Source organism: Lynx canadensis, chromosome B1, assembly GCF_007474595.2.
Source record: "Lynx canadensis isolate LIC74 chromosome B1, mLynCan4.pri.v2, whole genome shotgun sequence".
Taxonomy (NCBI): Eukaryota; Metazoa; Chordata; class Mammalia; order Carnivora; family Felidae; genus Lynx; species Lynx canadensis.
In genome coordinates, this window is record NC_044306.2 from 175,965,949 (window position 1) to 175,978,757 (window position 12,809).

Here is a 12,809-nt window from a genome sequence, read left to right on the forward strand (position 1 = left end):
GGGAAATTGGAAAATCAGGGAATGGGCTGTATTCCTCAGGGTTAAGAGTTCGGGTCTAAATTGAAAATCACCTCCACCCCTTAAAGTTGTGTCGTCTTGGCCAAGGTGCTCTGCCTCTCCGACTCCTCAACTATTAAACGAAGACACCAATCCCTTCCTCACAGACACCATTTGAAGGAGAAGCCTATAGAATGGGCTCAGCCGAATCTGCAACGGAGCTCGGTAGACAGATTCCCGGGCCCACTGAATGCAACTTTGCCAAGCAGCAGCCTGGGAAAACCAGCGCCCTAGATGAGTCTTCAGTTTGGGAAACGCTGAGGTGACACGGAAAGTACTTAGAGTAAGACTAACAATCAGTGGTGGAGAGGTTCCGCCCATTTGACAGGAACCCCTCGATCAGCGCGCGGAGAAACCCACTGGCCAGCAGGGGCCAGAAGGGTCAGCAGGGGCCGGGAAGGGTCACCCGCGTCTCCCCCCCCCAGCCCCCGGGGAGGGTACTGCCCTCGCCGATCTCCGCTCCCGGACGCGCCCTCGCAGCTTTCCCAGCCCCGCCGGCCCGGGAGCCTCGCGGCCAAGGTGCGCCAGGTGGCGAGGGTGCCAGGCGCGGCCTGGCTTCGGCGAACTGAGTCAGCCGCCCAGCTATGCTGCGGAACCAGGGCTGCCGGCTCGACCGCCCCCGCCGCTGAGCGCCGGCTGCCCCCGCGCGGGGCGCCGGCTCCCCGCCCCCGCGGGCCGAGAGGAAGCGGCAGAGGCGCGGCGCGCGAGAGCACCTGGGCGGGCGCCGGGCGGCGGCCGCAGCGCTTCCGGAGCTGCGCGCGGGCTCGCGTTCCCCGCGCTCCCCGCCTCCAGGTGCGGCGGCCGCGGCGCGCCAGCCCGTGTGACAGCGCCGCCCGCGCGGCCGCCGCCCGGCAGCAGACGCGGTGCGGGCAGCCGGCGGGGACCGGGGAGGCGGAGGAGGCCCCGCTCCTGGGACCGACGGCTGAGGACCGAGCGAACCGGGCGGGCAGAGACGCCGGCGCCGAGGCTTCACCGTCCGCCTCGCTTTCCCAGCTGGGCTGCCCGCGCGCGAGGCGAGTACCGGGGGCCGCGGGTGGGCTGGGCGGGGCGGGGGGCAGGGGGGGACCGTCTCAGGCTGGGCTGCGGCTTTTCGGCACTTTCCGGGTAAATTCCCAGAGCGCAAAGTGTTCGGCTCTGGTTTCTGCCCCTTGGATTTCGCTCCCGCGTGTGGGCGTCTAAAAGGAAACCAGAAGCGGGTAAGTGATACAAAAACTCCTTGCTAACGTGATTTGGTCCGGGTGGGTGAGAATCTGCACCGACAACTAGACTCCTCCTTCGGCACCCCGCACCCCGAGATAAAAAGAAGCTGTCCTTTAGCGAGTTTCAGGCACCGAGTTATTTACTCGGCAGAGATAATGAGTTTGCGCGGATCTCTGCGCTTCCCCCGCACCCTGCTGGTTATACACTTTGAGACGACCGGCTTGTTAATTAACTTTAATCACAGTCATTTGGCCTCCACCTGCCTGAACCCAACACCGTACACCGGGACCTGTCGGCAGTCAGTTTACTAGATTGATCTTTCATTTTAGTTTGGAGACAAGTCTCTTGGGAGAATGGGTGAGCCATCTCATTTAGTAAAAAGTAAGTTCGCCCGGGCTTGTTTTCTTAAACACTTTCCTCACCTCCTTTTGGCGATCTGGAGTTCTTTTGATTTGAGGGAATGCTTTGTGAAATGATGTTGTGAACTTTATCCTTTGATGATTAGAGGAAAAATAGAAGCAAGTTTGTGTAGAATCATGACATTTTTTGGCTTTTGCGGGTTTGTGTAGTGATAGGAACAATTTTTTTTTTTTTTTCAAGGTTGCCCTTGAAATAGGCCGCTCAGTGGAATAGAGCCTTCTGGTTAAAAAAAAAAAAAAAAAAAGAAAAAGAAAAAAAAAACGTATCGAGAAGGAAACTATTTTTAAAAGTACATTTAATCGGATGTCACTGTGATTACCAATAATAGTATTGTACTTACAAGCTCAGTATTGATTTCCCCCGCACTTAAGCACTCTACACCCACATGAGTTTGTGGAACTTTGCCCATAAGTAATTGGAAGATGAAGTTAGGGCTGTTTTAAAAAAGGAAGCTAACTTTTTTAAGGGAAAAAGAATCCTGTAAACTTGTAGTTAGGACTTTCATGCACTTACAAGAGAAATGTTGAGGGAAAATTCTCATGACATTACACTGTTTAACAATGTTTAAAAAAGAAAGAAAAGTAAAATGGGTCATGGAACTAAGCTGGAACCTAGAGTGGAAGTGTTTGTTTCCCTGGCCCCTTTTTAAACGCATTTTTTAACAGATACTCATTCAAAGTGGGTCTTAACACCAAGAGTATTTTATATAGATTTGGTTTGTTAGTACTCAGAGATTTATTTAAATTAAAATGCACCTAGGGGGTAAGTCAGTTGACTTGTTAAAACTTATTTACATGGGCGTGTATGTGTTTGTATTTTTTCTGTCTTCTGTAAACCTGTCAGATTTTATAGTGGTTGCCAAGAAAGGAAACCTGATAGTGTGTGTGTAAAATATGTATTTTGCTGTTGGTGTATTTAAAGATAAATTCTTAATCATCTGATATTACTACACGTTTCTAGCAGTTTAAGACCCCAATATTCAATTAATCCTTTTCAACTCAACTATAGATAGTTACTCTAAGTACAGGAATCAGATTACAATGAATTGCAATTTTCTTGGAAATGTTTACATTAATACTATGAAACTATGAAGTTTTAAAAACCCTAGGACTCAGGGTTATAGATTTCATGATATCCAAGACTTTTTTTTTTTTTTTTTTAATACCCCGCCTTCCTGTAACTTTGAGAAAGTTTGCTGAAAGATGTTATGAAATTGCCAAGTATTATGATGGTCGTTGCTATCATAGCTTTCTTTTAATATGTTTTTTTTTTTTCTCATTTACTTATAGACTCATTTATTGGATCCAGTGTTGGCACTTGCTAAGTTGAGGGCTTTTTGGAATTCTCTGTAAAATATTAATTATGTAGGGAACTTTTTATTAATGTTGTAAATATTTCTTAGCTTTGACCAAACGTGAATTGATGAGAGATTAGAGGCTATGAGATGTCCTTTTAATCCTTTCTGTGAAGTCTTGGATCCCTCTAGTTTGTTATTTTAGGGTTTTTTTTTTTTTTTTTTTTAATTGGCCAGATTAAGCCAATGGTGATGGCTAAGCCATTTTACTCACTTACTTTGTTGAAGTCAATTGTATTCTATTTATAAGGTCATTCCTAGTATAAGAATAAACATATGTCTTTACCCATACTATGAGGAAACAAAGGAATCCTGATCTGGGTTGGAGTAGTCATTTTGAGCAGTTTCAGCGGTAAAAACTACCAGTGAAGAGGTGGGAAGAATTATTTTCCTATCTTATTCCATTTGTATGCAGAGTAGATGTGTAGGTGAGGGGATACTCAGGGAAGGACTAATAAGATGGTGAATATGCCCTCATGGTTCTTACAAAAATGGGACGCATAAAAGGACTATACAGGTTATATTACATAGCTTTAGGAAACGGAAACATCGTTAATCAATTTGAAGTTGGAGAGATGATCAGGGAAGAGCAGAAGAGAAGTGGGATCTGTGTGCTGATTATAAAGTGTCTTGGGCTCCTGGGGGGCGGGGATGGTAACAGTCATTGCTGAGTCTCTTTCCTAGTATCTTGATAAAGTTCAGAATGCTTAGCCTGCTATTCAAGGTCATAGCCAACTCCAGCTTCCTTTTCTGGCATCACCTTTTATTACTTCTTGAACCTTAGGTCCAGCTGTTCTCATCTCCTTGCTGTTATAACCTGAAGACCTCTCCCTCCGTGCCCCCTTTATGGCATATCTTCTGCTTCAGATAGGCTGTTGCCATCCCCATTTCTTCCTACTTGAGATTCCCCTCTTAGCCCCTTCACTGATCACTCCTTCCTCAGAGCTGTGAATGGCTGCATATTTCACTTGCCTTCCTGGAATTAATTTGAGATTTTTAGAGTTCCCTAGCACTCATGAAAGATGATGGTTCTACTTCTCTATGTAATTAATAGTAAAGCAATATTTAAAATGTAAACCATGTGAAAGTCAAAGTCACAAAATTAGATTTTTTTATTATTATTTATGCACTTTTCGGGGGGGTACCTCAGCATTCCATTTTCGATATTTCTTCTTTACTGGCACTTACCAGAGTGGTAAAGTAATGATTGTATGTGTGCTATTTTATTTTGTTTAGTTCTGTCTAATCATAAGACTTTTAAACTCTTTGAGAGAAGACATTGCATCTTCACTTTCTTTATGGCACTTAATGCTGCTCGCAAATGGGAGAATGGTTGCTGTAATCTTGAACTGCAAATATTTCCCACTGTTATTACTCTTGGAGAGAGTAGTTAGTTTTCCTCAAATATTTATTGAATGAATAAATGTAAATAAATGAGTCAGTAAGTTGGAAGACATTTGCTGAGATATCCTCTCTTCTTTTTTTTTTTTTAAAATTTTTTTTTTTTCAACGTTTATTTATTTTTTTTGGGACAGAGAGAGACAGAGCATGAACGGGGGAGGGGCAGAGAGAGAGGGAGACACAGAATCGGAAACAGGCTCCAGGCTCTGAGCCATCAGCCCAGAGCCTGACGCGGGGCTCGAACTCACGGACCGCGAGATCGTGACCTGGCTGAAGTCGGACGCTTAACCGACTGCGCCACCCAAGCGCCCCGAGATATCCTCTCTTCTTAAGAAAAAGAGACTTTGACAGTAAGAGAACCAATAGGAGTGAGCTCCCAAATTCAGCTGGAAAAGAGGTCAGGGGACTATTTATAAATGCAGAGAGAAGAGACGTTCACAGTAGGCTATTTTGAAACATCTGGTTGTTAGTTTAACAATGCAACTCAAATTCAGAGCAATGGTGGGGTTTAAGTTTATACTAAAAATTTAGAATTAAACATATGTATGATAAAGTACACATAGCATAAGGGTAAATTTTTAAAAATCTTTCTATTGATCTGTAATATCCTACTAGTTTTGACCTGACTAAATTAAAACAATGCTCAGGGCAGCATGAAATGGAACAGAATCCTGAAGAATATGTGCCCATGTTCTTATCAAGAGATCGAAGTGGTCTCATTCTTCTTTCAGCTAAATGTCGCTGGTTGTAGAGGGGTAGCAGGGAGCTGGCACTGGGCAGAAGCAGGTGCCCAGCTAGGGGCACACAGGTAGGGCTCCTCCGCCATGATGCAGGCTTTGGCTTACTGCTTTTCACTGTCCCCACTTCTGCTCTTGTACGAACTCAGCACGATGAAACCTTTCTGGTTGTTGAAGAATTATGGCTCTCCTTTAAAGATCTGTGAATTAGAACTGACAACAAGTTTCAGACATTAGCCAGTTAAAATCTAGGTGGATAGCTTGAAAGAGAAAGACTGAAGCCAAGAACATTATCAAGTACATAACTATTGAGATTATTACCGAAAACACCTAAACCTAGGTATTATGGAACCTATTGGTAACTTCTTGTGATAAGGAAGTGAACTATCACTTCTAGCCTTCGCTGAATGTGGAAATGAATCCTAAGTTCTAGATTTTGAAAGAGTTGTACTTTTGAGATTGCACAGTAAATAAAATAATCAAAATGCAACTTACACAATTCTTTCTCCTTGATCCAAGCTGCAGAATGCTTTTGCCCAAGCTCTGGCTATTTTCAGCTCAAACCTCAGTTACTTTCCATCCAGCAGACACTAATTAAATGTTTATTGCTTGCCAGGGACTGTTACAAGATCTTTATGCATAGTTACTCATTTCATCCTCAAAACAGCTCTGTGAGGTAGGCACTATTGTCCTGACGGTGGTGAGGCTCAGAAAAATAAAGGAACTTCCCTAAGGTCTTGCAGCTAGCGCATGGCGGAGCTGGGATCACCGGTAATCCCTGTGCTGTGTCCTCTGTTCACTGTCCTCTCTGTACCACTGCCTGGTGGAAGAGGGGATGGAATAGGTAGGGAAAGCTCACGGATGTGGTGGTAGATAGTGTAAGACCTGAACTGGCCTCTAAAGGAAAGAAAAGAGCTCTAAATGTGTACAGGGAATTCAGTTTGAATAAAAGGAAGCTGGCCCAAACCTTCTAGTCTGTCTCCCTAGCTCCTTATTGTGGTAAAAACAAAATAAAACATGCAGCATAAAATTTGCCATCTTTACTATTTCACGGGGTATAGTTGGGTAGTAAGTAGATCTACGTTGTTGTGAAGTAGACTTCCAGAACTTTTTCATCTTGTAGAACTGAAACTGCACACCCACGAGACACCCGCCCCCCCTCCGCCGGCCCTTTCTACGAATTGGAGTACTTTAGATACCTCACAGAGGTGGAATCATGCAGTATCTATCTTTTTGTGACTGCCTTATTTCACTCAGCAAAAAGTCCTCAAGGTTTGTCCATATTATAGCACATTGCAGAATTTCCTTCCTTTTGAAGGCTTCATAGTATTCAGTTGTATGTGTACTCTACATGTGGTTATCCATCAGGGAACATTTGGGTTGCTTCCACTCCTTACCTCCTTTGGCATCACATTTAAAGTTAAACCTTTAAAACTTCTGGGACAGTACTTCAGTACTTTCTATTCTAGTCAAGCTGCATTTTTGTTTTTGTCCACCATTGACTGTTCTCGTGGGTGGTGACTACTTACTTTGGCTATATTTGATTATCTGATTTTGGCTTCCTACTGTTTTATTATATAGCGCCACAGTGGCTGTCTTTCTGCAATGATAGATGCAAAATAAGTTTTAATAAGCAATTTTATGTTACTTTTGCTTCACATAGTAATTTCAAAGATCTTTTCCCCTAATTTGTCACTTTGTCTTAAATCCCACACAAGTAGAAGTGAATGAATGTAGGCTTTCTTTTTTAGCTACTTTCATGGACACATATACCCACAATCAAACTGAAAAGGTATATAAGACTTGAGCTTGCAAGACATGGTGTTTTGAAACAGAATTTCCGTAGTGACCATAGGTGCTTATGCATAGGAGAGTCAAAGGAGGGGAAAAAATCTGAAGTGCTTGATACCACTCTTTTGTTAAATCCATTTTCTAGCTCTTAGGGGGCATCATGGTTAAGAGCACAGGTTGTAGAGTCAGACCCTGAGAATTCTGGAATTTATTCACTCTTTATCCGTGCTGTGGCTTTGGGTGTGGGGCTTTCCTTCCAAGGCAGTTGTGAGGGTTAGTTGTAGATCCTAAGTAGATGGTGTGTAAACATCCGCAAATATTGGCCATTATTATTAGCAGTATAAGCCTGAGGGAGAATGAAAGACAATGGCTGTGTTTGATGTGTGGGGAGTAGTAGCCTTCAAGGCAGAGAACGTGTCAGTGAAGGTCAGGGCCTGCGGGTGACCACAATCCAGAGAGATGGCCAGGTTGACGGAGCTAGGCTTCCTGTGTGGGATTTAATGGGGGTAGTGTTGCCACAAGCTAAGATATGTGAACGGGTGGTAGGGGAGTGGGGTGCTGAATGACCGATTTGATAGTATTTTGGCAGCTAAGCACTCAGGCTGGAAAAACAAGTTAGGATTCTTGACTCCTGACCCTTTGCAGTCTCTTCTGTACCATGGGATGGAGTAATGTGACAACAAGCAGATTTTCTCTAAAGTACTTCCTCTTCTGCATGATTGTGGGGACCAAAGTGGAATATATCATCTTTATGAATCCTTGGAGTGAATATCTCAGTATTAAACAAGAGTTTCCTTGATATGCAAACACCATGGTACATATTTCTTGTGATTGTAGTGTGTACTGAGGCACAGGTAGAATTCAGTTAAGACCTGTGTCCCACACTAACTTGTTCAGCATGATACCCATGTGGAACTCCCTTAAGGGATTAGCTGTTTCTCCGCAATACGTTTATTCTCAACTTGAAGTCAGGGACAGTTCTCTTATCATCTGTAGTGCCAGGCATCCTATGGGGGTAACTGATTAGTGGTAGAGATTTAGAAGAGCAAAAAGTGTACAGGAGGTTTCTACCTTGGGTATCATTTCAGGGTGTCATAAATCAACTTTACTATCAACTGGTGCCACTCAAACATCATGACAGGCAAAAGAATCTTTTTTCACACATTTCTGGGTTTCCCCCTGTGGGATAGTTTCACTCCATTGGGAACCACTGTTCTGGGATACAGTAAACTCTCATTGTTCTTCAAATCAGTAAGATTCGTATTGATAACTTTGAAAAGTTTCATTATTCGTGTGGTAACCTAGTTTCTCTTTATTTGGTAGATATTTTCAGTCTTGTGATTCTGTGATTATTAAGCCTGTTTTGACACAGTTGCACTTTCTAAACATTCTAATGTTATGTTTCTGATTTTAAGAAGGTGAACTTTAAAGTTATGACAACATTCATTTGTATGGTACTTTTTTTCTCCCATAAGATATTAGAATCAGGCAAGTACCAGCACTGAATACTTTAATGACTTCATGGATTCATGAAGTGACCCATGGTTTTCAATTTTTTTCTTTCTTTGCTCAGTTGGGGGGAGGGTATGACAAAGCTCCCCTGGTGGTGGGTGATGGGGAAGAGCTCACTGGGGGGTTTACCTTACTTGAGGCTTCAGGAGAGGGAAGGCTATTCCACAGGTGGTTTAGAATGCTTCCAGCTAACTTTCTACCCACCCCCCCCCCCATTCCTATGGATTGGAGGATTCTGTATTTGAATCTTGTCTCTGTTTCTGACAAGTTTGCTGACCTATATAGACAAACGTTAAAACTGTATGTATTTTACACTTTCCATTTTATTTATTTTTTAATTTTATTTATTTGTTTTTGAGAGAGAGAGAAGGCGAAACAATGAGCAGAGGAGAGGCAGAGAGAGAGGGGGAATAGAGGATCCAAAGTAGGCTCTGTGCTGACATCAGAGAGCCCGATGTGGGGCTTGAACTCACAGACCATGAGATCATGACCTGAGCCAAAGTAGGAAGCTTAACAGCCTGAGCCACCCAGGCACCCCTATGCTTTCCATATTAAATACTCTCAAAGCTGTGAAAAAGTCTTTTTATTGAATACATGCTATGTGCCAGATGGTGTTCAAAGGCTAGAGCAGTGAACAGTACACAAGATCTCTGCCTTCTCTGTCCACAGATACCAGGTAGTAACAAAGCCATCAAACAGAGTAAAAGTAGGGAGTAGCAGAGGGAGAGTAGGGAAGGCTTCTCTGAAGTGGCCACATTTGAGCAGAGACCAACCAAAGTGATGGAGGGAGCCATGAGTTGGGGAAGCAGATTTGAAAGAGATACAAGGGTGAGAAGTGAGCTCATGACGTGGGGATAAAACTGAGGCCAACTTGGTGGCAAATGAATGATGGAATGGACAGCCAGGGGATATGAAGTTGGAGAGTCTCACAGGGAGTGATGTGTTATGACTTTTGTTATAAAATGAATCTTTCTGACTGCTGTATGAGACTATACTGTGTGTGTACGGGAGGTGGGGGGGGCAGGACAGAATCAGGTCTATGAATCAGGAAGCGATTGTAGTGGTCTGAGATGGACAAGATAGTGGCCTGGACTAGGCTGTGAGCAGAGGCGGTGAGAAGTAGTTTATGCAGGACAGAGTTTTAAGGTTGAGCTCAATAAGATGATAACATAATGCATTATTAAGTGATCTCCAAGCCAGGCATGGGACGGGTACTTGTAAATGTTATTCCCCTTTTACTTCTTGAAAATTGGTCAGGATAGGATGGAAAAATGTACAAGCACATGTGTAGTGCCAGCAATTTTGCATTCTCTAGACATGTAGCACATATACATCATGCACTGTGTTTCTAAATAAATAATTTGACTGGCATTTATTGGGCAACTTATATGGACTGGTCATCATTTTGGCAAAGTTATTAGTTTATTATGGGATAATAAAAAATAATTATAATGGCAAACACTTAACATTCCTTGTGTGCAGTTAGTATTCTAAGTGCTTCACAACAGCCCTGTGAAATAAGGTCTTGTTACTCCTGTTTTCCTGATGAGGGTGAACTGAGGCCCAGTAAGGTTAAATGCTTGTCCAAGCTTATAGAACTAGTAAGTGGAAGAATTGGGATTTGACCAAGGCTGTTCAGCTCCCAAATCTTCGTTTTGCACTGCTAAACTATCCCACTTCTGTAGGTTACTATGGAATAAGTGGAATATGATTTAATGCTCTAAGAAGTAAATGCTGTAGGAATACAGAGAAGAGAGTTTATTTCTTGTTCAGTAGAGACCTTGTGACAACATTTGAGTTAGACTTTAAATAATGGGAAAGGTTTTAGCTGTGGGGAGATAGTGATGACAGGCATGGAAATAAATATAGTGATGGAAGTATATGTCTACTAAGCACTTAACTTGTACTAAGCACTGTTTGACCACTTAATCTTGACCAGCACTGACATAGCTTTGAGTGTTTCCATTTTCCGGGTAAAGAAACAAACACACAGACATGCGCCGTATTTACACTGCTAGGAAGTGGAGGAGGTTGGGTTTGAGTTTGACACCAGATGGATGGGCAAGGGGTTGGGAGGGATAATCTGTCCTTAGGGGAGGAAAGTGATGAGCTTAGGCTCAGGTGTGATGGTGTAAAGTGTATTTGGGGAATGTGAAGAATTTAAAACTGTAAAATTTTGTTGCACATCCCTCTCATCCCAAGTACAAATTTCTGAGCCTGTTATCAGCCATCATTGCTGCACAGAAGATCCACAGACCAGTTCCTTGGAGAGCCACTGACCCAGAACACAGCATGCATGCCAGTGTGCCCAAGGGGAGGTCAAAGTGCGGAGAGCTTTGATCTCAGTTTAAGGGTGTGCACATCCATCTCTTTGCATCCGATAAGTGTATGGGCTAGAAGAAAGAAGGATCTGGAACACCCTTGAGTAGTCAGACAGTTAAAAAGCCTGGTGACTGAGGGATGGAGCTGTCAAAGTGTAGAAAGGATGGTAGGGCCTGTGGGAGGGAGCCTCTTTCACATCTTGAAAAGGAATTGAGTTCATGTTCAGCATGTTGAATGATGGCAGGGAGGTAGTTTTGAGTAGAACTTTTGGTGTATTCATCCTCGATTCAGCCGCCCAGGAACTGTTTGTGTATACTCCAAGGAAAGGCAAGGGCTTTGTGTAGAAAACGTACATGCAAACATACCATGAAACTAACAAAATGGGCCTCTCAAGTACTTCTTCTATGCCTACTATCTTCTCCTATCACTTAAACAAGTTCCAAGCGCTTTGCAAAGTTCTAGGATCCTAGTTATAGATGTATATAAAGGAAGGAGGGATTCATTTAAGAGGTTAAGAGGTTGATAGGAAGCCTTCACAGAGAAGATAATACCTGCCTGCCTATTCAGATTCTTCTAAATCATGCATAGGATTGTGCAAAATGTTCAGATTTGCAAGCAGATGGTGCATATGCCAAAGGTATGGGGCTATTAAACAGTTTGTTGCCTTAAGAATGATAATTAACAATAATGAGCTAAAGTGAGCAAGGGATGCTGGTAGAATGTTTGGCATGGTTGAAATTGCTGGAGCTAGTACATAGGAACACCTACCTTGCAGTAAATAATAGGAGGCATGGTATCTGGCACATAATTGATGTTTACATCAATAGTAGCTGCTATTATTGTTATTATTAGACTGAGACCAGACTGTGGTAGGACACGGGAATAAGCTTAGACTTCATCCTGTTGAGGATGTGGAGGGACATGCTAAATTTGGAGTTTTCAGTAGATCACTGATACATGAAGACCGAGCTGAGGGATTTGTTTAGAGACTGTCATAATCCAGGCAAGAGATATGAGTGTGTGAACCATGGTAAGGGCAGTGAGGACAGAGGAGAGTATTAGTCAGTTTGGGCTGCTGCAACAAAATACCACAGACTGTTTGGCTTAACAGAAACAGACGTTTATATTTTCGCAGCTCAGGAGTCGGGGAAGTCCAAGATCAAGGTGTTTACCCAGTTTGGCAATAATCATTTCCATTTGTGATGTGCAAAAAAAAAAAAAAAAAAAAAAAAAAAAAGAGAGAGAATGTATTTATTTACAAAATAATTGTGTAGAGCAAGAGTAGTGTATCTGAGACTTAGTTTTGTATAAAGTGTTGAAGTTTAGGTTTCTACTGTTTTTTTTCCCCTGACATTTTGTCATTTTGAATGTGGCAGAGGGATACCTTATTGTCAAAGTCATTTCCTGCCTCGTATCTCTTGTTTGTATTTTTCTTTCTCTGCATCCACAGTGCTGTCTGAGGATAATACGTGCTTTCCCTTTTTTGTGTGTACGTGTGTGTCAGTGTTTGCCGATATTTTTAAATAGTGGAGACAATAGCTTTTGGCCTTTTGGCAGATAAGACATGCAGTGTCTGAGTGGTGTCTCTTGGAGAGTTATTTTGAAATGTGATTTTCAGAGACAGCGCATTAACACTTGTTCAGATAAATTGACCTAGATTGGGTGAGTCTCATTTTACTATTTCAGCATATGTTATGCATGTTCTCTACTTTTTTTTCTTTTTGTGGAAGCATAATATACAGGAGTGTGCACATATCCTACATTTTCACAAACTGAACACAGTCACAGAAACAGCACCTAGATAAATGGACTTAAAAAAATTTAATGATGTTGTTTGGGAGTAAAATGAACCTATGTACATCTGCTATGTAGAAAGGAAAATGTGACCTTTAGACTTTCTTCCCCCCCTTTCATATTATTTCCTGTTACCAAATGTATTTACATATTATTCAGGCAGTTTTATCTTGTATATCAATATTGTGCATACAATGCTACTGCATTTTTCGAATGAAAAT

The 12,809-nt window shown here is 42.6% G+C and overlaps 1 protein-coding gene across 1 annotated transcript in view; it reads left to right on the plus strand.

The window, feature by feature from the left end:
• Nucleotides 1-12,809, plus strand: part of ARAP2 (ArfGAP with RhoGAP domain, ankyrin repeat and PH domain 2) — a 216,413-nt gene that overhangs the window by 22,180 nt on the left and 181,424 nt on the right.